Raw genomic sequence first — 26,418 nt, 5'->3', positions numbered from 1 at the left:
GGGGGTGGGGAAAAAAGCTGGCTTGCTTTCAAATAGATCCACATGCATCTTCTTTTCATCATTAGAATAAATTTCCGGAGAGGTGAGCAGAGGTTTAGCTGCATGACTCTCATTAATGTTAACTTTATTTCAGTAATGAGGTGAAAGTACAATCACTGGAGCTAATACAATCAGAGTGATGAGACAAAAGTCTGCTGCTGCAAATACTGCTAAGGAATATGACATTGACAATGCTGATAGGCAAGGAAAAATAGGTGTCAGGAGCAAAATGATGCAGTGAGGGTAAAGACCATGCCTTTAGGTAAAATAGTACAGCTGAAAATTGCCAGGAGCTGTTGCAGTGATGTGAGCACCCTGACACTGGTCACAGGTCCATCTGAAGGGACTGAGCACAACAACCCTCAGCCTTACTGATTCCAAAAAAAAAAAAAACCTGAGGAAGCAGGGGGCAAGAAGTCCTGTGCCCTTAAAAGTTATTTAGTAAGGATAAGGAGAATTAAGTAGCAATAAAAAAAGGAATGTTGAGATAAAACAAAACAGCAGGTATGGGAAATCAAAAGCTGTTGTGACAGCCCCAGAATACAATCCCAGTAATATATTGCACCTAAAGACCTCAGACAATGAAAAGTGAGAGCACCGTCGTGCCACTGCACTCCATTACTTTAGCTAATAGAATGATCTGAACTGAACAAGGCTGGGAAGATTTTTATAGTAATTAGCAAACCTGTTAGTGCCCATTTTTCTTCTGCACAACACATGAACAAAAGAAAAGCAGATGCAGCTATTAAGGGAAAGTAACAGGGAAAAAAAGGTGGGAAGACAGGCAATGAGTTGGGTAACTCTGCAGAAATAAAAATAGTAATTACATATTTATATTACAAAACCAGTACACAAGGATTTTTAGCTTTGCAATAAAAAATACACTGTAATACTCTAATAAATATACAGCACATAATCATCCACAGCCAAGTCCTACTAGTAGAGCAGGAACAGAGGAAACATAATGTATACATTCACTCTATATAATTCTTGCAACATTCATTACCTCTGGAAGCAGCTCTGTATGACTTTATCCAGATACCATAAACACAAAGTTGTTTGTTTTTTCTTTAAATCATGTGGAACTTATACACTGCAAGCTGTTTGTACCGAATCTATGAATTTAACTTGGAGCTACAAATGAAGTGCATTTATAAGGACGTGAACAAGATGTGCCCTTTTCACTTGGTTTCAGTGTCTGACTGTCCCTCTGGAGTGGAATTGCTCTGAACATGCTGATGCCCAGCAGCAGATCTTGGTGGTAAGAACTCATGCTTTTGGGGTAAGACAAGGCATATCTGGGTTTGCCATCCTGGCTTAGTTCATTGTCCTAGTCATTGTTATTGCAGAAATCCAACCAGAGCCAAAAGAACCCTGATCAATATGTCTTTGTTGTGTAGCCCTGAATTAACTACATCTCACTTTCCTGTGACAGCGACACAGATCACAGGCAGCTGCTGCTTCCCCTATGAGAAACACAGATTCTGGAAAGCATATTCATTATCTGGCTGTTAAAAGCAATGGAGCATGCAAGCCTCACCCTGCCTGGGCTACCTGAGACATCAACAGCTCCCTTTGATTAAGTGACTGCCAGCTAGTCACCTTCTCACTCTAACCTTGATGTGGCAGCACTGTGACAAGTGCATACAGTGTAACATCACAAAATGTTCACAAATAGATAGCTTAATTTGTTTTAATAGCCCAGTCCCTTGCAGCATTTCAGCAGCAAACTCCGGGTTTGAGGACAGAATATATCAGCTCTTTACATGGAGCTTACCTGCAAGCCAGCTGGCAGGAAGCCAAGGAGAATCCTGAGAGGTCCAAAGCTCTCAGTCTTTACCCAGCTTACAGCACTTAATAAATTCCAAAGGAATTCCACTCACCCTCAGCTGCACCATTTTTAAGTTGCAGGACTCAAGATCTGAAATATTGACTTTAAAAAATTACAGCTTCTTAATACATCCCCTGTAGCTGAGTATTGCTTGTGTACCAAAAACACCCTCAAACCTGAATGCATTTCCATTTCATAATCAGAAACAACTGAGACAACACAGGTTGAAGTTTGATTTTTATTTCACTCGTCTTGCAGTCATTGTCAGTCACCAACTCCCGCAATGTTTTCATGGGTCTGAAAACATTTGTGGCTTTTTTTTTTTTTTTTTTTTTAGCTGCTGGAGTAAGTTAGTTATGTAGTTTTTACACAAGAAGTAAGAATTCAACCTCTGCAATTGTAAAGAGGAACTCAGAACTTTGAGGCTTCTTTGGTCCATCTCCAGATTATAAACAAGCACATTCTCAGTTATTTTTAGATTTAGTATGATTTTAGGAGTGGACCTGGCACACAATTGCTGAATACTTAGTGTTAGAACTCTGAATATTTGACATTGCTGTTTGAGTTCATGTATCATCTGTAAATCATTTCACTTCCAACTGACAAGCTTTTAAAAACAGGAACATACAAGATACAGGGAGAACCCAGCCTGAATTTAAAAAATGGCAGGACAGGATAAAAGCCTGTTGAGCACTGAGAACTAGTCTTCCCAGACATCATTAAGCAAAGCAGGAGAACATCATTTATATATTTATATATATATAAAATAATTACTTTTCAGCATAGGACTGGGTTTCCGTGCATCGAGATGAAGGTTCATGAGCACAGCTTACTTGGGCTCATTTAGAGATAACAGCAAAATTTTGTGTGCCTACTAAAGAAAAAAAAGCTTAACTGATGCCGGTGTTATTTTGATATTATAAAAGGTTCTAAATATAAACTTATCACAGTAAAGATTCAGATCAGATAGCATGTACACCTTTCCATAAATAATTTATCTCCTGCAAGCAAACCTCATCTGCTGCTGGCAGCAGGATGGGATATTGGAATGAGGACAAATGCTTTCTTTAGCAACATTGGGGTTTTCAGTGACTTTCAAGCAAGTTTACAACTTCTATGGCTGAAAAAGTATACATGTTTATCAAAGCAAAATCCATATATTTGAGATGATTTTCTCAGTGGGATCCAGGCCCAAGATCTGTTTTTAGGGACAAATGTAACATAAATGGGAAAATTCATACTCTGTTTCACAGCCCAGTGAATGGCACAGGTGGGAAGAAACAAGTTTCCTCTCCTGAAATTTTGGGTGGGTGTGCCTTTTACACAGATTGCAACCATTATGGTATGAAATGATGCAAAAATATACAAAGTAAATGTGAACTGAGACAACGGAAAGCCACAGGTAGCACCAGATCCATACGGAGGTGAGAGAAGTTGAGGAGGGGGGGAAAAAAGGAGATATGCCCTCTTTTATCAAGAACAAGGAGTGCTTTTCTTTAAAAAACAACTTTATCTTTAGGAGGGAGAATTCCCACTATCCTGTTTCAGCCTTCAGTAACTACAGCTGAGACAGAGCTAAGGCAAAGCAGGGGAAGGGAGAACAAACAAAGGGGCTTGAGGAAAGGAGAAAAGAAAAAGAGAAACAAAAGCATTCAATTAGCTGAGTGGATAAAAATGAAAGCAGGTTTAGGGGTGGCAGGAGGTTTAAAAGCAAATTTACATCAATGAGGGGCTGAGAAAAGTAAAGTCAGGCTAAGGGGCTGGGCCAGTCCCATAGGGCAGGGCCGGTTCTGAGCCCCACACGGAGGTTAACACTTAAATACACACTAAAATGTGGTCTTAAAACTAAACATAAACCTGCAGCAAGCTTGTTGGGCTGCAGGCAGTGAGGGGAAGTGTAAGCAAAGCTACAGCTGGGATAGGGAAAAGGTAACACTTCAACATGGCATGGCCACCACCTCCCTCAGCCTCACCTCGGCATTCCCTGGTGGACCCTGGGCCGCTTCAGTCCCTGGCCACAGTCCGGGCACGGTCATGGAATTCTGTGAGCCACAGACCACCTCCGTGAGGGTGACACACTCCATCCTGTCCGACAGCTTCATCCCACGATGAATTTGTCACAGCAGCCCCATGCCAGAAGGATCATGGGGGCTGTGGGTGCGTGAGGGGAAAAAGGCGGGAAACGGACCCAGGAGTGCGTGAGGGGGAAAAAGGCGGGAAACGGACCCAGGAGTGCGTGGGGGGGAAAAGGCGGGAAACTAGGTTGACTGGGGATGCGTGACGGGGGAAAAGATGGGAAACAGGGCTGGGAGTGCAAGAGGGGGAAAAAAGCAGGAAATAGGATCAGGGGCACATGAGGGGAAAAAGGCAGGAAATGGACCCAGAAGTACCTGAGGGGAAAAAGGCGGGAAGGTCCCCTAGTACCCTCAGAGTGCACTGCAGTGACCCATCAGGTGTGAGGAGAACTACCATCACAGCCCAGACAGCAGCTGCTGGGCAAATCTATCCAATTCCTACCCCTACTGTGACGGTCAGGGGTATTATAATAATTATTAGTACTATTATTGCTGTTCACAGAATCACTGAATAACAATCTGGGAGGACATCACCCAGTCCAACCCTCCTGCCCAGCCAGGGTCACCGGGAGCAGGTGATACAAGAAGGTGTCCAGGTGGGTTTGGAATGTCTCCAGAGAGGAAGGCTCCAGGGCCTCCCTGGGCAGCTGTTCCAGTGCTTTGCCACCTTCCGTGGAAAGAACTCTTTCCTCATGTTGAGATGGAACCTCTTGTGTTTTATTTTATGGCCATTGCTTCCTTTCCCATAACTGTGCACCACTGAAAAGAGTCTGGCACCATCCTCTGACATCCCTTGGAGACAATTATATGCATTAATGAGATCCCCTCTTAGTCTTCTGTAGACTAAACAGGCCCAGCTTCCTCAGTGTATCATTATAAGGAAGTTTCTTCAGACCCCTCTTCATCTTTGTGGCCTCCTCTGTACCCTCTCCAGTAGCTCCTTGTCTTTCTTGAGCTGTGGAGAACAGAATAGAACACAATACTCCGGATACAGCCTCACTTGGGCCAAGATGATGATGATGATGATGATGATGATTATTATTACTCAGTTATTAATGAGGCTACCCGTCTGTCATGTCTCTTTTCTCACATTAGCACCCAGGATCACCCAAGAGGTTTAAAACCCAGGCAGTCCTCACAGAGAAGTTTATTTTGTAGGTTATTTTAGGTAGCCGGGCCAAAGTAGCAGGAGGAATTCCAGACACAGACTCCATGTTTTTTGGTGGAACAGTGCAATGATTCATGTCCTGTAGTCATAGGTTTGCCTGCCTTTCACCAAAGGGCATCCAGCTCTAGGGGCCATGTGCCAGCCAAGCTCCGTGGAAAGGGACCAGCCTTTCTCCAAAGGCTGTGGTAACCTCTGCTGGCAGCTCCTGGCTGCTACATGGGCTAAGATGTTCTTAGCGGTGAGCTTGTACTTAAGCAGACAAAAAGACATCAGAAGAGGTATTTCACATCTGCTTATTCATGCTTTTGTATGCATTTGCTCCTACAGAGGATTGGAACTTTTTATTTGAATGTATATTTTTAAAGCATCGGTGATTTAGATAAATTAGGACCCTGTTCATCCAAGTATGAACATGTTTATTTCCTCAGACAGTGCAGCTTTTATTACCAAGCATGTCTGTAACTGTAGTTTGCAGCTAATCTACATTATTCTGTTTGAAGATGTGGATGCACCATCTGACATACCTGAGGGATGTCTTTTATGCATAGGATAATGTCAATAATGCTACTTTTTCTTCAGTGTTTAAACAAACATGTCACACTTGTGACTTATATCCAACCCTGTCCCACTTCTTCAAATGGTGATATTTCATATCTGTGTAAGACAGGTACTATTCACATCAATAGGTACATTAAAGGTGAGGGCACGGTCATAAGTTGTCGGAACTACAAATGTTGTCTTTTTGCTCTGAGAAGTTTAAAATCTAAACAGATTTTGGGCAGGATGGGAACAAAATGCAGGCAATGGATATAGGATTCTGATTTATCTGGATTCCTATTAGCTTGCCTTACTCTGTAGATGCCTGCAGAGAGATGGAATACATTTGGGATAAATGAGAGCTGGTTTTTACTGGAAGCTTCTATCACATTGGCAAGGAATCAGGTGCTAGTCTTCATTTCAACTATTACCAGTAGAAACAGATTGTCACCTCATCCATGGAAAACCTAACACTTGCCTCCCATTCTATTTGCAACTATAGTGGTCTTCAATCTCCTTAACTGAAATACTTAATAGAAAAGCTACTATGACATAAGATTTCAGCCAGAATTAATTTCATTTTCTCTACTCTGCAGGTTTCTGTTATTTTACCATATCTGAAATAGCAGCCCACAGCAACAAACATGCTTCAATCTAAAGGCATCCTGAGAATTTCTGCTTAAGACACATACTTCTAATCTACCAAAACCATGATTTCTAAGAAAAATCTGTGGCCACACAACTGCCTCAAAATGGAAAACATCGTGTAGACAATGTGCATGTTGCTACAAGTCAGACCTTAATTGACCAAAAATATTAGATAGAGCTGTCTGTTTAATTAGACATGGATCAAAAATGAAGAACTAAGTACTTTCCCATCATTCCCTGCAGGTTTTGAAGTTGGCATTTCCCCCCTCTGCATATAGTTAGTTGTTTGCCTCGGGTTGTAAAGAAATGCAGAGGGCTGTTATTAAAGCACTGATAATTTGCTGAACTCCATATTTTGTGGAACTTGCTGAGTTAGAAAATTCCTTTTCACCTCCTCCCCCACCCCTCCTTGACTAGAATTGAACTGAAGAACAAATATCACATTATGGTGCTAGGTAAAAGGATCAACTGTGTTTGCAGTTAAGTGACTAGCACAAGACAGAACAAATCCTACAGCTCAAACCTGTCCAGCTAAATGATGAGGGAAATAATAAAAACATTTCTTTTTAAAAGAATATCAGAACAAAGGCTCGTGTTAAGGATTTGCTGTGCTTTAGTTCTTTATATTCAGAAATTGACTCCCAGTATAGTTTGTTAGAAAGTTTTACAAGCCTGGAGATAAAGAATTGCCTATGAAATGAGAGAGATTCTGAGAATGCAGAGAACATGAGCCAATTCACCAACTGTTCAGTGGTAGGCTCAACTCAGAGGTCTGCATTTCAGCACTCCAGCCCCTGACAGGAAGGATTTTTATCCAGTTCTCCATGTAACATCCTAGTTAAGCACTAGTGGGTTCTTTCAAGGCCAGTGGCTCAAGTTAAAATTCAGCAAAGCTGGCAGTTAGAACCTCCCCTTCTGCCACAGATAGCTGTTTCCAAATTGGTACAGCTAAATTCTATATCTGTTCCTCATTACATGTCAACTGCTACCATTTTTCACTAGCATTAATATTCTTGTAAACTACAGAAATCAGGCAGTATAGAACCCATCCAATTATCCCCAGCACTGACCTCAGTGTAGATAAGCAGAGCTACTTCTCCATCAGGTGCTCTCATTAAATCTGCTGCCAAACACACATCAAACAGCCCAGTCTCTCAGCTGGCAAATAAAAAGGAGATGTCAGACACCCACAGAATTACCAGGCTTTTTGCAAGAGGGATGGACATCACTTAAACCACACAGAAGTATTATCAGGAAGCACAGATTTTGACATTTCTCATCATATCTTCCCAACATGAAGCAATCATTTGCATTCCTTCCCCTGCTTGATCCACTTTTGCAAAGGGTCTGATCTTTCTGTTAATCATTGATAGAAGCATGCTCTTGTCTTATGATAAAATGAAATAAATTTTCTGTTTGCCTCTACTTGCTTGCCTTTTTTACACATATTCAAATCTTTCTCTGCTCCACGACATTCTTCAAACTTACATTTTGATACAGCTGCTTTGTAGTTCAAAGAAAGACACAAGAAGAAGCAATATTTTGGAATACAAATTTTTAATGATTTAACATGTACAGACACTGTTTGAACAGTACTACCAAGGAAGGAGGATGCCATTTCTGTCCCATTCAATGGACGAAGGTCACAATGCACTTCTGAACACATCCTGTTTTTCTAGGAGAGAAAAGGGCCAGGAATTCCCACAAAGTTGTTGAAATCACATTGGTTCTCATGACTTCTTACAATTATGGCTTCATGCAGTGGTATCACCTGCTAAGGATTTAATACCAATTTGGGAAAAAAAGCAAGAGCAAGCCATCAGCATCATGACCTCATCAGCCATGGTGCAAACACATGAAGTGCTGGAATATGTCTCAGCAGGAATGATATGATAGACCAAGCTGATGGCCTTCCTTAGGGAAAATTATTATGAAGTGCTGAAAAGGGGTGAAGAATCTGTTAAACACTGAAAAGAGAAGCAACCTCTGCTACCCTCTGAAGACAGCATTTCACACTGCATCCTCACTCTGGTGCAGCACTCTGCTGCCGCAAGTTGCCATAAGATGGCAGCAAAGGGGAGGCAGACTTTCAGTTGGATAAATTGCTAAGGCTAAAGCTCTCAAGCTTTTGGAAAAACAAGATTTCCAAGACAATCTGCTGATGGAGCCATTATTTCACTTGATGACTTCTGGGAAAGAACAATGAAAACAATGCAAGTAGATTTTATCTGATAACTGGTACTACTTGTGTATATCATTTATGATTGCAATAGCATTCTACAGATATTTTGCAGCAGGATACTCCACAATTGTTTGGGTTTTGTGGTTTTTATCTTCAGCACCTCTGTAGACAGACTTTCATCTATATTTTTGTTTAATTTTTATTTTATGCAGTTTAGGCAAGCATACACAAAGTCAAAAATATGGGGAAGATGAATGGGACAAAACGAAGAGAAATGAGGCTCTGCATATAGACAGGAACAGCACTGTTTAGTCTGGGGGAGCAGAAATTTAGTCAGCATTTTACAAGTCCTCTACCCATCGTTTCTGTGTTGTATGGTATTTAGAGGGAGAGAGTTGAAATTGCAGCTTTAGAGAGCTAGGAGCAACTGTGGTAGAACCAAGGCTGTTGTGGTCATTCTGATCAGGCCACGATTCCAGAGTATGTCAAGTATGACCAACAGCATATCAAAAGCAACGTGAATTTGCTGAGCTCATGCAACACATTGACCACAAAGGAGGGTTTGCACCATGTTCTGATGTTCTAATTACTTCATGCACAAGGACATCATTAAACAGGTGTGTGGGGCTGGGCAGGCTGGGCACTTGCCCTTGTGCTCCAGGGGCTTCAGGATGCAGAGCCCTTCTGTTCCCTCTGGTGCTGCTGACAAAGGGGAGAGTCGCTGGTGCTGGGGCAGTGCCTGCAGTAGGGGTGATGTGGCACCTCAGCACTGGTGGGGGCCGTGGGCTTGGCTGGGGCAGCTGCAGGTGCAGAGCTTGGCGCAGAGCCCCTGCATAAGAAGAGAATGGTTGGAAGAGCTGAACTGTCTCAGGGGATGCACAGTGAATGAATGACAACAGGGTCACAGGCTTGGTGAAGGCGGCAGCAGAGGATGCAATGGCAAGGTAGGGTAGGAAATGTTCCTGCCATCCCTTGACATGGAGCTTGGCTAAGGGTAAGGGGACTTTGCCCACACACCTCAATCCAACTGAGTGTAGTCCTGTGGCTCCTGAAGCACACCAGCTTCTGGTGTCCTGGCTTGCACCAGGACCTCTTTTTCCCAGCTGAGTGCCCAAGGGAGCAGGTGGCCTAAAGTTATCTTGCTGCATTGGTGGGCAAGAAAGAGAAGAAGCAGTGGCAGCAGAAGCCAGCAGGAGATGTTGGGGAACACATTTCTATGGAGGGCTTGTGTCGGGTAGGCAGGCACATAAGAGGGTGTTGGGTACCACAGTGTGAGGACATGGAGCTGGTGGGATCACACTGTGGGCTGGGCCCCTCCTCTCCTCACGGCGCTCACCACAGCTCAGGTGCCATGGCCAGACTTGCTGAGCCAGAATGGGGCCTTTGGGCACAGGGGCCCCACCCTGCTACACAGGCAGGCCTGTGCTCCTGGGACACTGACTGACACCCAGCTTCTCCACTCTCTTCTCTCTCTCTCCAGGTTCCCTGGTCCAGGCAGCGGTGACTCAGCCACCTGAGATGTCAGCCAAGGTGGGAGAGACTGGAGACACTGTCAGGATCACCTGCTCTGGGCTTAGCAGCAGCTATCCTTATGCTGGCTGGTACCAGCAGAAGGTCCCTGGCAGTGGCCCTGTCACTGTGATCTACAACGATAACCAGAGACCCTCGGGCATCCCTTCGCGATTCTCCGGATCCCAGTCCGGCTCCACAGCCACGTTAACCATCACTGGTGTCCAAGCCGAGGACAAGGCTGTCTATTTCTGTGGTAGTGCTGACAGCAGTGGTGCTGGTTGGTATGGGGATAAAGAGAGAGGTGAAAATGAGGTACAGAGGGTACAGAGGAGTTAAAGATGGAGCTTCTCTGCCCTCTTTCTCAGGGCTGAGTAGACCTGAGGGCTTGATGCAGCTTCAAGCCCCCTCTCCATCACCACTGGCTCTGAATGGCCTCCTCCTTGCCTCATGCTGGGCACGAGAAGCCCAGGGGCTCTGCAGTGCCTGGCATTGTCCTCAGCCCCACCACCTCATTCTGCTGCCAGCCACGTCCTCTAGCTCTGCCAGGGCTCTTCATGGGGCCCTGGCCTTGAGCTCAGGCCGTGAGCTCTGTCTGAGGCAGTGACCCCTCTGTTCCATCAGGACTTTTCGGGACAGCAGCCCCGTCCAGCAGGTCAGAGAGGGCTGTCCTGGGGCACTGACTGACACCTCTCTTCTCCCCTCTCCCTCTCTACATTCCCTGGTCCAGGCAGCATCTCTGAGTCAGCTCTCCAAGGTGTCAGCCAACATGGGAGAGACTTTCAAGATCAGTAGCAGTGGCTGTGCCTGCTCCCAGCACAAGTCCCTGTCACTGTCATCTGTGATAGCAGCAGGAGATCCACAGTGGTGCTGGTCCCTGCCAGTTCAGGGCTGATGCACACTCATCTCTGGTCACAGCAACTGTGCCAAAGGACCCTGTGTCTGTGTGAGAAGCTCTCCCCTGGGTGCAGAGTGGCCGCGGTGCCATGCAGAAACCCTGATGGTTGTGGCCAGGGCCGGAGCAATCTCTGGACCTGGTGGAAGCTGTGACAGGGGTGAGAGGCAGCAAGGGCAGAATGCTGTCCCTGGCTCTGCTCTCAGTTCCTGCACTGCTGTCCCTGAGGCCCTGCTTGTCCCCACACGGTGTCAGTGTGGCTCCGCTGCACAGGCAGGAGGCTCACGGGCCCGGCGGGAGGCAAAGGGGCTGTGGGCAGCCAGGTGCCAGCGAGGTCCAGAGCAGCCCCGCCGGCTCCTTTGGCGGCTGCCCTGGGCCGTGCTGTGCGCGGGCGGCAGAGGGGCTGCCCCCGGCCGGACGTGATTTTCCTTTGTGTTGTTGAGCCTGGAAGCTCCTGGTCTTGGTGTGGTTCCCATTCCCTTTCAAAGCCCCAATTCTCTGCTCTGCACTTCTCTTGTGGCAATTCAGAGAGGCCCAGGGTGGCACCCTCGGTTGAAGCAGAATGTGTGCACCAAGGCCATGGTCCTACTGGGCAGGAATAGGGTCAGGGTGGTCCCTGGCTGATCTGAGAGCTCAGCAGACATAGTGAGAAAGGAGCAGGAAACCCAGACCAGTCCTGCTGCCTTTTGGTGGGACAGAGGTGTCTGTAGTGGAGGGAGCTGTGGGACAGGAGCTCCAGGGAACATTGGTTGCCATGTATCCATGAAGAGCCTGTGCCTGGTCAGATAGGGGCTTAAAAGTGTACCAAGGGCCGCAGAACAGCCCCGTCACTGTGAGGACATGGAGCTGGTGAGATTGCACCTTAGCCTGGGCCCTTCTCCTCCTCGCACTGCTCACCCACAGCTCAGGTGCCATGGCCAGACTCACTGTGCCAGCACTGGGCCTTTGGGCACAGGGACCCCATCCTGCTGCCCAGGCAGGCCTGTGCTCCTGGGACACTGACTGACCCCCGTCTTCTCCCATCTCTTCTCTCCCTCTCCAGGTTCCCTGGTCCAGGCAGCAGTGACTCAGCAGCCACCCGAGAAGACGGCCAAGGTGGGAGACACCGTCACGATCACCTGCTCTGGTAGTAGCAGCAGCTATGGCAGTGGCCCTGTCACTGTGATCTACTACAATGACAAGAGACCCTCAGACATCCCTTCGCGATTCTCCGGATCCAAGTCCGACTCCACGGGCACGTTAACCATCACTGGGGTCCAAGCCAAGGCTGAGGCTGTCTATTTCTGTGGTAGCTGGGACAGCAGTGGTGCTGGTTATGGTGACAAAGAGATTTCCAAGTGAGGTACGGAGGAACTAAAAGCATCGATTTTCAGTCCTTTACATTACCAAGCAGAGCTGTGGATGTGGGAGTGGAGCAAGTTTTTGTCTCCTCCACATGATCCTGGCCCTGAATTTTGCCCATTTTGTGTACTAGAGTCTAGGACGTGACTTTGTGGCTGGTGGTCTTTGTTCTGCTCCCTACAAAATCCATATTGTGGCTTTGTCTCCCCCTTTTCTCTGACCTACTACTAATGACCATGTCCTCCTGTTGGTGCCTGTGTGCTGGGATGCCTGGGGCTGGGCTCTGCACCTGACTTGTGCCTGTGGCCATTTTCCATGTCTGCTCTCCTTTGACTTTTGCATTCCCCATAACCTTAATGTAGCAGGTCTGTGCTCCTGGAACACTGACTGACCCCTGTCTTCTCCCCTCTCTCCTCTCCCTCTCCAGGTTCCCTGGTCCAGGCAGCAGCAGTGACTCAGCCACCCAAGATGTCAGCAAACATGTGAGAGACTGTCTTGATCACCTGCTCTGGGGCTAGCAGCAGCTGGTATGGCTGGTTCCAGCAGAAGGTCCCTGGCACTGCCCCTGTCACTGTGATCTACGAAAGTAACAAGAGACCCTCGGGCATCCCTTCGCGATTCTCCGGATCCTTATCCGGCTCCACGGCCACGTTAACCATCACTGGGGTCCAAGCCGAGGACGAGGCTGTCTATTTCTGTGGTAGTGTTGACAGCAGCAGTGGCAGCTATGGTCTATGGTGACAGTGAGTACCAGGAAGTCAGAGAGATTCCAAAACCAGAGGAAAAATTCTGGTCCTTCTCCATCCTGGCTGGATGTGCAGATGAGGCATATTCCTGTCACTCCTGCATGGCCACAGCATGGGATGTCCTCTCTTTGCTGTTGAAAAGATTAGAAAGTTACTGTGCAGATGGAGCCCATTGTCCTGTTCCCTACAAAGATCTTGGTGTAGCTGTGTCCCCCACAGCCTCCTGATACTGATGACCATCTCCTCCTGTGCTGCGAGAACTTCTTCTGTGCAGCCATTTGCAATGGGCTGGGCTCTTCTCCTCAAATGTGCCTGTGACCTTGTCTCTGTCTATTCTGTCCTTGACTGTTGCATTCCCTGTAACCTTGTCCAGGAAGGTCTGTGCTCCTGGGAGGCTGGCTCATCCTCCTCTACCCTCTCCCTCTCCACATTCTGTAGTCCAGGCAGCAGTAGTGAATCATCCTCGGTGTCAGCCAACATGGGAGACACCACCAGGATCACCACCTCTGGTGGCAGCGACAACTATGGCTGGTATCAACAGCAACTATGGCTGGTACCAGCAGAAGGTCCCTGGCACTGCCCCTGTCACTGTGATCTACAACAGTAACAGCAGACCCTCAGACATCCCTTCGCGATTCTCCGGATCCAAGTCCGGCTCCACGGCCACGTTAACCATCACTGGGGTCCAAGCCGAGGACGAGGCTGTCTATTTCTGTGGTGGTGCTGACAGCAGCAGTGATGCTGCACAGTGACACTGAACAATGGGGAAGTGATACAAAACCCTCCCACCTCAGCTGTCTCTGAAGAGTCTTATGACTGTGCCCTTTTCCTGTCATTTGGGGAAGGGACCCCCCTGCAGCCCTATCCCTGTGCACTGAGCCAGGGCCAATGTCCCCCTGTGCTCCTCAGCTGGTGCCCAGGGCCCTGCTGGCTGCCTCCCTGCCCAGCCCCCAGCCAAGCTGCATCAGGAGCCCCTCGACATCACCCAAGACAGTTTAGCCTTGTGGCCCCAACACCGAGTGCCAGGGGGATGGGCCAAATCTTTGCCTTCAAAGCCTAGGAAGTAATATTTCCCATGGGTGCTGGAGCTCTGGCATCATTCATGAGGCTGCCAGGGCAGACCAGGGCTCATCAGGGAATGCTCTGTTGTGTTCAAGGGCAGCTGCTGGGCTAAGGCTGCATTGGCTGTGTGTACTCAGTGCCAGTCCACCAGGTTCACTTTCAGCCTCTGCAGGAGCCCCCAAGCACCTCTGGCCCTCAGGGAACCCCCAACCAAGGACAGCATCCCGCTGTGACCCCACAACAGCAAGGAGCCTGAGCCCATCCCCATCCTGTGATGTCTGAGCAGCTGGCACCTGCCTGACCTTGTCCCCTTCCTTGCATTGTTATTCATCTCTGGTGTAGATATCCTGGCCAAACTCAGTGTGACCTGCTGGGGACTTTGAGCACGGGGGTCCAATCATTGTCCCACGGCCTGGAAAGATCTGTGCTCCCAGCTCACTGACTCACCCCCTCTCCTGTCCTCCCCTCTCCTCTCTCTCTCTCCAGGTTCCCTGGTCCAGGCAGCATCGCTGACTCAGCCATCCTTGGCGTCAGCTACTGTGGGAGAGTACATGAAAATCACCTGCTCTGGGAGTAGCTACAACGACTATGGCTGGTTCCAGCAGAAGGTCCCTGGCAGTGGCCCTGTCACTGTCATCTACCGGAATGACAACAGACCCTCAGGCATCCCTTAGTGATTCTCTGGATCCACATCCGGGACCATGGGCACATTAACCATCACTGGGGTCCAAGCTGAGGACGAGGCTGTCTATTTCTGTGGTGGCAGGGACAGCAGTGGTGCTGGTTAAAGTGACAAAGAGATTTTCAAGTAAGGTAACAGAGGAAGTGAAAATGGCGATTTTCTGTCATTCTCATAATTAAGCCGAGTTGTGGATGTGGTACTGGGGCAAGTTTTTGTCTCATCTGCACTACCATAGCTCTTAATTTGGCTCATTTAATGTCCGAAATATTAGAAAGTGCCTTTGGGGCTGGGGATCATTGTTCTACTTCCTACAAAACTAATGTCTTTGTCTCCCACTCCACTAAGACAAACAGTAATGACCATGTAATCCTGTTGGTGCCTGTGTGCTGGGATACCTAGAGCTGAGCTCTGCTCCTGACTTGTGCTTGTGGCCATTTTCCATGTCTGCTCTCCTTTGACTGTTGCATTCCCCATAACCTTATCAGACCAATCCTGTGCTCCTGGGACACTGACTGACCCCTGTCCTTCTCCTCTCTCTCCTCTCCCTCTCCAGGTTCCCTGGTCCAGGCAGCAGCAGTGACTCAGCCATCCTCAGTATCAGCCAAGGTGGGAGACACCGTCAGGATCACCTGCTCTGGGAGTAGCGGCAGCTATGGCTGGTATCAGCAGAAGGTCCCTGGCAGTGGCCCTGTCACTGTGATCTACTGGAATGACAGGAGACCTTCAGGCATCCCTTCGTGATTCTCTGGATCCCAGTCCAGCTTCACAGGCACGTTAACCATCACTGGGGTGCAAGCCGAGGACAAAGCTGTCTATTTCTGTGGTAACAATGACAGCAGCAGCGGTGGTCAGCACCGTGGAAGCCCTGGCTCCAGCATTCTCTTTCCTCTTGCTGCTGCCTTTTCTCCCTGCAAGACCCTCATGCCTTGGGTTCTGTGTACGGCTCTGGGCCCCTCCATTCCATCTTGGGGCCTTTGGGCACAGGGGCACCACCCTGCTGCCCAGTCTGTGCCCCTTGGACACTGACTGACTCCCCTCTTCTCCCTTCTGTTCTCTCCCTCTCCACCATTGAGTCAGCTATCTTCTTTGTCAGCCAAGGTGGAAGGCACAATCAGGATCACCTACTCTGGGGTTTACCAGCATCTTTCGCTTTGGCTGGTTCCAGCAGAAGGTTCCTGGCAGTGGCCCTTTCACTGTGATCTATAATGATAACAAGAGACCCTCAGGCACTCCTTCATGATTCTCTGAATCCACATTCGGCTCCATAACCACCTTGACCATCACTGGGGTCCAAGCCAAGGACGAGGCTGTCTATTTCTGTGGTAGCAATGATGGCAGCAATGCTGGTCAGCCCGGCGGAGGCACCCTCAGGCCCTGTGTTCTGTGTGTGTCTCTAGTCCACTTCATGGTATCTTTGTGAAAATTGGGCACAGGGACCCCATCCTGCTGCCACTCAGGTTTGTGCTCCTGGGACACTGACTGACCCCCAGGTTCTCCCCTCTCTTCTCTCCCTCTCCAGGTTCCCTGGTCCAGGCAGCAGTGACTCAGCCACCCGAGATGTCAGCCAAGGTGGGCGACACCGTCAAATCACCTGCTCTGGGGGTAGCAGCAACAGCTACTATGGCTGGTACCAGCAGAAGGTCCCTGGCACTGGCCCTGTCACTGTGATCTACAGCAATAACAAGAGACCCTCGGACATCCCTTCGCGATTCTCTGGCTCTGGGGGCACGTTAACCATCACTGGGGTCCAAGCCGAGGATGAGGCTGTCTATTTCTGTGGTGGCTTGGACAGCAGCTATGTTGGTGTAATGAAAATGACAGATTTTCAAATTATATACAGAGGAAATAAAAATGGCATTTTACAGTTCTTCTCATTGCAAAGCAGAGTGATGAATCTGAGGCTGGGGCAGGTTTTTGTCTCCTCTGCATGACCATGGCTACAAATGTCCCCCGTTCTGTGTCCTAGCACACTGGAAGCAAACTTGGGGCTTGGGATCATTATCCTAGTCCCTACAATACCCATGGTGTGGCTTTTGCCCCATCCCACTGCCTCTGATGACCACAGTCTCCTGCTATTGCCAGAGGTGCCCCCAAGCTGGGATGCCTTGGGGTACATTTGGCTTGGCTCTGTTCCTCAGATTCACTAGGGGCTGTGGTTGCACCTATTCTCCTTTGAGTGTTGTATTCCCCATCCCCCTGCCCAGGAGATGACCATGTTCCTGGAACACTGGGTGAAACCCCTCTACTGCCCTCTCTTGTCCTTCTCCACAGCGCCTGACCCAGGCAGCATCTCTGAGTCAGCCATCCTCATTGTCAGCCAGTCTGGGAGAAACCATCAAGACCTTCTGGTCCCAGGGTAGCAGTGGCTGTAGCTGGTCCCAGCAGAAGGCCTCTGATGGTGTCTTTGTGATAAGCTCGAAGAGACCCTCAGTGGTGCTGGAAGACATTGAAATGTCATGGCTCATGGAAGTAAAGATCTGTGGTGGGGCTACTAGTCCCTGCCCTCCAAATGTCCTGTGCTATGTTTGCTCAGAGGAGCTGGGACAATCCCTGTCATGATTTCTGGACATTCAGGTAACCTGCCAGTCCCTGCCAGTTCAGGGCTGATGCACACTCATCTCTGGTCACAGCAACTGTGCCAAAGGACCCTGTGTCTATGTGAGAAGCTCTCCCCTGGGAGCAGAGTGGCCGCGGTGCCATGCAGAAACCCTGACGGTTGTGGCCAGGGCTGGAGCAATCTCTGGACCTGGTGGAAGCTGTGACAGGGGTGAGAGGCAGCAAGGGCAGAGTCCTGGCCCTGGCTCTGCTCTCAGTTCCCGCACTGCTGTCCCTGAGGCCCTGCTTGTCCCCACACGGTGTCAGTGTGGCTCCGCTGCACAGGCAGGAGGCTCACGGGCCCGGCGGGAGGCAAAGGGGCTGTGGGCAGCCAGGTGCCAGCGAGGTTCAGAGCAGCCCCGCCGGCTCCTTTGGCGGCTGCCCTGGGCCGTGCTGTGCGCGGGCGGCAGAGGGGCTGCCCCCGGCCGGACGTGATTTTCCTTTGTGTTGTTGAGCCTGGAAGCTCCTGGTCTTGGTGTGGTTCCCATTCCCTTTCAAAGCCCCTTTTCTCTGCTCTGCACTTCTCTTGTGGCAATTCAGAGAGGCCCAGGGTGGCACCCTCGGTTGAAGCAGGATGTGGTTTTCCCAGTTGCTCCGTCCCTGCTGATGATAAGCACCCAGGGAGTGCAGTGCCCTGGGACCAGGAGGCACCAACCAGCCTTGGGTGCTCAAGGGCAGGTGGATGTGTCCCCACGGCCAGGTGGTGCTGTTCCCTGTTCTGTGCACAGAGCTCCCGGTGCATAGAGGCCATGGTCCTACTGGACAGGAACAGGCACGGAGTGGTCCCCAGATGATCTGAGAGTACATCAGCCATACTGGGGAAGGAGCAGACAACCCAAGCCATCTTTGGTGGGACAGAGGTGCCGGCAGCACCTCTGGTAGCACTGGGACAGGACCTCCAGGGAACATGCGGTGCTACATATCCATGGAGAACCTGTGCCTGGGCAGATAGGGACTTAAAAGAGGGTCAAGACCCACAGCACAGCACCATCACTGTGAGGACATGGAGCTGGTGGGATTGCATCATTGCCTGGGCACTTCTACTCTCAGTGCTTGCCCACAGCTCAGGTGCCATGGCCAGACTTGCTGTACCTGAACAGGGTTTCTGGACACAGGGGCCACATGATCTTCCATTGGGAGGTCTGAGCTCCTGGGACACTGACTGACCCTTGTCTTCTCCCCTCTCTTCTCTCCCTCTCCAGGTTCCCTGGTCCAGGCAGCGCTGACTCAGCCATCTTCACTGTTAGCCATTATGGGAGACACTATCAAGATCACCTGCTCTGGGATTAGCAGCTGGAGCTATGCTGACTGGCATCAGCAGAAGGTTCCTGGCACTGCCCCTGTCACTGTGATTTATCAGGATAACAACAGACCCTCAGGCATCCCTTCGCGATTCTCCGGTTCTGCATCCGGCACCACGGCCACGTTAACCATCTCTGGGGTCCAAGCCGAGGACGAGGCTGTCTATTTCTGTGGTGGCAGGGACAGCAGCAGTGATGCTGCACAGTGACACTGAACAATGGGGAAGTGATACAAAACCCTCTTACAGTCCCATCGCTGTGCCCATCCCCTGTCATTTGGGGAAGGGATGACCTCCCTGCAGCCCTGTCCCTGTGCACTGAGCCAGGGCCAATGTCCCCCTGTGCTCCTCAGCTGGTGCCCAGGGCCCTGCTGGCTGCCTCCCTGCCCAGCCCCCAGCCAAGCTGCATCAGGAGCCCCTCGACATCACCCAAGACAGTTTAGCCTTGTGGCCCCAACACCGAGTGCCAGGGGGAGGGGCCAAATCTTTGCCTTCAAAGCCTAGGAAGTAATATTTCCCATGGGTGCTGGAGCTCTGGCATCATTCATGAGGCTGCCAGGGCAGACCAGGGCTCATCAGGGAATGCTCTGTTGTGTTCAAGGAGAGCTGCTGGGCTAAGGCTGCATTGGCTGTGTGTACTCAGTGCCAGTCCACCGGGCTCACTTTCAGCCTCTGCAGGAGCCCCCAAGCACCTCTGGCCCTCAGGGAACCCCCAACCAAGGACAGCATCCCGCTATGACCCCACAACAGCAAGGAGCCTGAGCCCATCCCCATCCTGCGATGTCTGAGCAGCTGGCACCTGCCTGACCTTGTCCCCTTCCTTGCATTGTTATTCATCTCTGGTGTAGATATCCTGGCCAAACTCAGTGTGACCTGCTGGGGACTTTGAGCACAGGAATGCTGTCCCTGTCCCACGGCCTGGAGAGATCTGTGCTCCCAGCTCACTGACTCACCTCCTGTCCTCCCCTCTCCTCTCTCTCTCTCCAGGTTCCCTGGTCCAGGCAGCATCACTGACTCAGCCATCCCTGGTGTCAGCCACTGTGGGAGAGTACATGAAAATCACCTGCTCTGGGAGTAGCTACAACAACTATGGCTGGTTCCAGCAGAAGGTCCCTGGCAGTGGCCCTGTCACTGTCATCTACCAGAATGACAAGAGACCCTCGGACATCCCTTCGCGATTCTCCGGATCTGGGTCTGGTTCCTCGAACACGTTAACCATCACTGGGGTCCAAGCCGAGGACGAGGCTGTCTATTTCTGTGGTAACTGGGACAGCAGCAGTGATGCTGCTACAGTTGTGCAGCAGATTGTTGATGTGATACAAAACCTACCATGGCAGAGTTCTGTGAGGACTCCCTACATTCCAGTATCAAGCATCAGGGTAGAGCTCCCTGCCTTACTGAAAAATCTCTTTTCTTATCTCCTTCTCCAGCTCCCCTGGTCCTGGAAGTATTGCTATTCAGCCATCCTTGCTTTCAGCTAATCTCAAAGAAACCACAAAGATCAGCCTCTCTGGCCTTAGCAGTATCTTGACTTATGGTGGCTGTTCCCAGAGGGGGTCCCTGTCACTAGAGCAACAACATACTCCCAAGCATGCCTTTGCAATTTTCCTTGTCTGCCTCCACAGTCAAAGGAGCAGCATGGAAAGGCAGAGGCGGGTTGGGGAGAGGCAGGGCAGAGAGGTCTGTGCAGGTGTGTGGGGCTGGCCAGGCCGGGCACTTGCCCTTGTGCTCCAGGGGCTTCAGGATGCAGAGCCCTTCTGTTCCCTCTGGTGCTGCTGACAAAGGGGAGAGTCGCTGGTGCTGGGGCAGTGCCTGCAGTAGGGGTGATGTGGCACCTCAGCACTGGTGGGGGCCATGGGCTTGGCTGGGGCAGCTGCAGGTGTAGAGCTTGGCGCAGAAGCCCCTGCATGAGAAGAAAGTGGCTAGAAGAGCTGATCTTTGCTAAGATTGAGGGACCTTTGCTCACACAACTCAATCCAGCTGAGCATAGTCCTGTGGCTCCTGAAGCACACTAGCTTCTAAGATCCATCACCTGTGCTTGGAGCAGGACCTCTTTTTCCCAGCTGAGTGCCCAAGGGAGCAGGTGGCCTGAAGTTATCTTGCTGCATTGGTGGGCAAGAAAGAGAAGAAGCAGTGGCAGCAGAAGCCAGCAGGAGATGTTGGAAGACACATTTCTATGGAGGGCTTGTGCCAGGTAAGCAGGCACATAAGATGGTGTTGGGTACCACAGTGTGAGGACATGGAGCTGGTGGGATCACACTGTGGCCTGGGCCCCTCCTCTCCTCACAGTGCTCACCACAGCTCAGGTGCCATGGCCAGACTTGCTGAGCCAGAATGGGGCCTTTGGGCACAGGGGCCCCACCCTGCTACACAGGCAGGCCTGTGCTCCTGGGACACTGACTGACACCCAGCTTCTCCACTCTCTTCTCTCTCTCTCCAGGTTCCCTGGTCCAGGCAGCGGTGACTCAGCCACCTGAGATGTCAGCCAAGGTGGGAGAGACTAGAGACACTGTCAGGATCACCTGCTCTGGGAGTAGCAGCGGCTATGCTTATGGCTGGTACCAGCAGAAGGTCCCTGGCAGTGGCCCTGTCACTGTGATCTATGCTAATGACAAGAGACCCTCAGGCATCCCTTCGCGATTCTCCGGATCCACATCCGGCTCCACGAACACGTTAACCATCTCTGGGGTCCAAGCCGAGGACGAGGCTGTCTACTTCTGTGGTAGCTGGGACGGCAGCAGTACTGGTGGGGATGATGAAACCAGTGAGTAATTGGGAAGTGAGACACAGAAGCTAATGTCAAGACAAGAAGCTTTTCAGCCATTTTTTTCTCACACAAACAAAGCTGTGATAGTGGAGTTGAGGCAGGTTCCTGTCCCCTGCCTAAGGACATGAATGTGCATGACAAGGCACAGGAAGGGACTCTTGCCCCTGTTCCCATAATAGGAAGAGCACTGCCTCATCCCCAGCCCTGTTGCCTTCTGCTTCAGGCTGCTCCCTCCTGCTGCAGCTGCTGCTGCTGAAGCTGCCTCTGCTGCATTGCCCTGGGCCAGGCTGGGCCCTGATTGCCCCATGTTTCTGTACCCATGACCAGGTCCCTTGCCCTCAGAGGGTGTTGTTCTACTGTTCTGCTGCTGCCAGCTCTCCTTCCAAGGCCATGGGTCTCTAATCTTCCTCTCTGTCTTGAGGCTGTCTTTCCCAATGTGGCATCAGAACCATTGGGCACAGCAGACTGTCCCACTGCCTGGGCAGGGCTGTATTCCTGGGGAGAAATAATTGATCCTTCTAGTATTACCCCTCTTCCTCTCTAGGGTCCCTGGACTAGGCAGGATCACTGAGTCAGCCATACTCAGTAATTAAACATGGGTGAAACTATGAAGATCCCCTGCTCTGGGAGCAGCAACAACTATGGCTGGTACCAGCAGAAGGTCCCTGGCAGTGGCCCTGTCACTGTGATCTATCTTAATGATAAGAGACCCTCAGACATCCCTTCACGATTCTCTGGATCCATATCCGGCTCCACCGGCACGTTAACCATCACTGGGGTCCAAGCCGAGGACGAGGCTGTCTATTTCTGTGGTGGCCAGGACAGCAGCAGCTCTCCTGGTCAGGGTCCATGGCACAGCCCCATCAGTGTGAGGTCATGGAACTGGTGGGATTGCACCATAGCCTGGGCTCTTCCTCCTCTGCAGTGCTCACCCACAGCTCAGGTGCCATGGCCAGAGTCATTGTGCCTGGAGGGCAGAGGGGCCACATTCCCCTGCCCAGGCTTATCTGTGCTCCTGGGACACTAACTGATCCCCATCTTCTCCCCTCTCTTCTCTCCCTCTCCAGGTTCCCTGGTCCAGGCAGCAGTGACTCAGCCACCTGAGATGTCAGCCAAGGTGGGAGACACCGTCAGGATCACCTGCTCTGGGGGTAGCAGTGGCAGCAACTATGCCTGGTTTCAGCAGAAGGTCCCTGGCAGTGGCCCTGTCACTGTGATCTATTGGGATAACAGCAGACCCTCGGGCATCCCTTCGCGATTCTCCGGATCCAAGTCCGGCTCCACGGGCACGTTAACCATCACTGGGGTCCAAGCCGAGGACGAGGCTGTCTATTTCTGTGGTAGCTATGAAAGCAGCAGCAGCAGCAACTATGGTGTGAGGTAACAGTAAGAGAAAGTGACAGAGACTCAAAAAATAGGGGAAGGATTTTGGTCTTCTCCTCCCCTAGCAGCTCATGGTGTAGCTGTGTCCCCCACAGACACTTGGGCTCTGCTTCTCAAACGTCTGTGACTGTGTCCTTGTCTGACTGTTGGATTCCCTGTAATCTTGTCCAGGCAGGTCTGTGTACCTGGGACACTGACTGACCCCCATCTTCTCCCCTCTCTTCTCTTCCTCTCCAGGTTCTCTGGTCCAGGCAGCGCTGACTCAGCTATCTGAGATTACAGCCAAGGTGGGAGAGACTGTTAAGATCACCTACTCTGAAGGCAATCCCAAACAATACTTTGCCTGGTTCCAGCAGAAGGTCCCTGGCACTGCCCCTGTCACTGTGATCTATGCTGATAACAGCAGACCCTCGGGCATCCCTTCGCGATTCTCCGGATCCAAATCCGGCTCCACGGCCACGTTAACCATCACTGGGGTCCAAGCCGAGGACGAGGCTGTCTATTTCTGTGGTAGCTATGAAGGCAGCAGTGGCAGCTACTATGGTGTGAGATAACAGTGAGTAACACAAAGTGACAGGGTCAAAAACGGGAAAGATTTTGGCCTTCTCCTTCCTGGCAGCTCATGGTACAGCTATGACCCCCACAGACACTTGGTACTGATGGCCAGGTCCTTCTGTGCTGCCAAAGCTACTTGCGCAGCCATTCAGCAATTGGCTGGGCTCTGCCTCTCAAATGTCTATGACCATGTCCTTATCCGTTGGATTCCCTGTAATCTTGTCCAGGCAGGTCTGTGTACCTGGGACACTGAGTGACCTCCTCTCTTCCCCTCTATTTTTTCCCACCCAATGTTCCCAGGTCCAGGCAGCAGCAGTGACTCAGCCATCCAGAAATTCAGCCAGTGTGGGAGAGACTGTCAGGATCACCTGCTCTGGGGCTAGCAATGGGAACTGGTATGGCTGGTACCAGCAGAAGGTCCCTGGCACTGCCCCTGCCACTCTGATCTATGAGAGCACCAACAGACCCTCGGGCATCCCTTCACAATTCTCCGGATCCTTATCTGGGTCCACGGCCACGTTAACCATCACTGGGGTCCAAGCCGAGGACGAGGCTGTCTATTTCTGTGGTGGCTGGGACAGCAGCAGCGGCAGTTGGTATGGTGATAAAGAGAGATGTGGAAATGAGGTACAAAGGAGTCAAAGATGGAGCTTCTCTGTCCTCTCTCTCAGGGCTGAGCAGGGCTCTGGGCTTGGTGCAGCTTCTTGTCCCCCCTCCATCACCTCTGGCTCTGAATGGCCTCCTCCTTGCCTCATGCTGGGCACGAGGAGAACTGGCGCTCTGCAGTGCCTGGCATTGTCCTCAGCCCCACCACCTCATTCTGCTGCCAGCCACGTCCTCTAGCTCTGCCAGGGCTCTTCATGGGGCCCTGGCCTTGAGCTCAGGCCGTGAGCTCTGTCTGAGGCAGTGACCCCTCTGTTCCATCAGGACTTTTCGGGACAGCAGCCCCGTCCAGCAGGTCAGAGAGGGCTGTCCTGGGGCACTGACTGACACCTCTCTTCTCCCCTCTCCCTCTCTACATTCCCTGGTCCCAGCAGCATCTCTGAGTCAGCTCTCCAAGATGTCAGCCAACATGGGAGAGACTTTCAAGATCAGTAGCAGTGCCTGTGCCTGCTCCCAGCACAAGTCCTTGTCACTGTCATCTGTCATAGCAGCAGGAGATCCACAGTGGTGCTGGTCCCTGCCAGTTCAGGGCTGATGCACACTCATCTCTGGTCACAGCAACTGTGCCAAAGGACCCTGTGTCTGTGTGAGAGGCTCTCCCCTGGGAGCAGAGTGGCCGCGGTGCCGTGCAGAAGCCCTGATGGTTGTGGCCAGGGCCGGAGCAATCTCTGGACCTGGTGGAAGCCGTGGCAGGGGTGAGAGGCAGCAAGGGCAGAATGCTGTACCCGGCTCTGCTCTCAGTTCCTGCACTGCTGTCCCTGAGGCCCTGCTTGTCCCCACACGGTGTCAGTGTGGCTCCGCTGCACAGGCAGGAGGCTCACGGGCCCGGCGGGAGGCAAAGGGGCTGTGGGCAGCCAGGTGCCAGCGAGGTTCAGAGCAGCCCCGCCGGCTCCTTTGGCGGCTGCCCTGGGCCGTGCTGTGCGCGGGCGGCAGAGGGGCTGCCCCCGGCCGGACGTGATTTTCCTTTGTGTTGTTGAGCCTGGAAGCTCCTGGTCTTGGTGTGGTTCCCATTCCCTTTCAAAGCCCCAATTCTCTGCTCTGCACTTCTCTTGTGGCAATTCAGAGAGGCCCAGGGTGGCACCCTCGGTTGAAGCAGAATGTGTGCACCAAGGCCATGGTCCTACTGGGCAGGAATAGGGTCAGGGTGGTCCCTGGCTGATCTGAGAGCTCAGCAGATATGGTGAGGAAGGAGCAGGCAACCCAGACCAGTCCTGCTGCCTTTTGGTGGGACAGAGGTGTCTGTAGTGGAGGGAGCTGTGGGACAGGAGCTCCAGGGAACATTGGTTGCCATGTATCCATGAAGAGCCTGTGCCTGGTCAGATAGGGGCTTAAAAGTGTACCAAGGGCCGCAGAACAGCCCCGTCACTGTGAGGACATGGAGCTGGTGAGATTGCACCTTAGCCTGGGCCCTTCTCCTCCTCGCACTGCTCGCCCACAGCTCAGGTGCCATGACCAGACTCGCTGTGCCAGCACTGGGCCTTTGGGCACAGGGGTCCCATCCTGCTGCCCAGGCAGGCCTGTGCTCCTGGGACACTGACTGACCCCCGTCTTCTCCCCTCTCTTCTCTCCCTCTCCAGGTTCCCTGGTCCAGGCAGCAGTGACTCAGCAGCCACCCGAGAAGACGGCCAAAGTGGGAGACACCGTCACGATCACCTGCTCTGGTAGCTACAGCTACAGCTATAGCTGGCACCAACAAATATCCCTGGCACTGCCCCTGTCACTGTGATCTACGATAGTAACAAGAGACCCGCGGACATCCCTTCGCGATTCTCCGGATCCAGATCCGGCTCCACGGGCACGTTAACCATCACTGGGGTCCAAGCCGAGGACGAGGCTGTCTATTTCTGTGGTGGCTATGACAGCAGCAGTGGCAGCTATGGTGTGTGGCAACCATGAATAACAGAAAGAGACTGAGACTCAAAATGCAGAGGAAAGATTTTGACCCTTCTCCCTCCTAGCAGCTCTTGGTGTAGCTGTGTCCCCCACAGCCTCTTGCTACAGATGGCCATGTGTTCCTATGCTGCCAAAGCTGCTTCTGTGCAGCCACTTGCAATGGGCTGGGCTCTGCTCCTGGAATGTGCTTGTAACCATGTCCCTGTCTGTTCTGTCCTTGACTGTTGCATTCCCTGTAACCTTGTCCAGGCAGGTCTGTGCTCCTGGGACACTGACTGGCTCCACTCCTCTCCCCTCTCTTCTCTCCTCTTCCACATTCCCTGGTCCAGGCAGCAGTGAGTCAGCAACCATCATTGCTGCCAGCCAGTGTGGAGGAGACTGTCAGGATCTCCTGCTCTGGGAGTAGCAGCTACTATGGCTATGGCTGGTACCAGCAGAAGGTCCCTGGCACTGCCCCTGTCACTGTGATCTACAACAATGACAAGAGACCCTCGGACATCCCTTCGCGATTCTCCGGCTCTGGGGGCACGTTAACCATCACTGGGGT

The sequence above is a fragment of the Melospiza georgiana genome, chromosome 18, assembly GCF_028018845.1.
Source record: "Melospiza georgiana isolate bMelGeo1 chromosome 18, bMelGeo1.pri, whole genome shotgun sequence".
NCBI classification, from domain to species: domain Eukaryota; kingdom Metazoa; phylum Chordata; class Aves; order Passeriformes; family Passerellidae; genus Melospiza; species Melospiza georgiana.
This window is presented reverse-complemented; position numbering follows the sequence as displayed.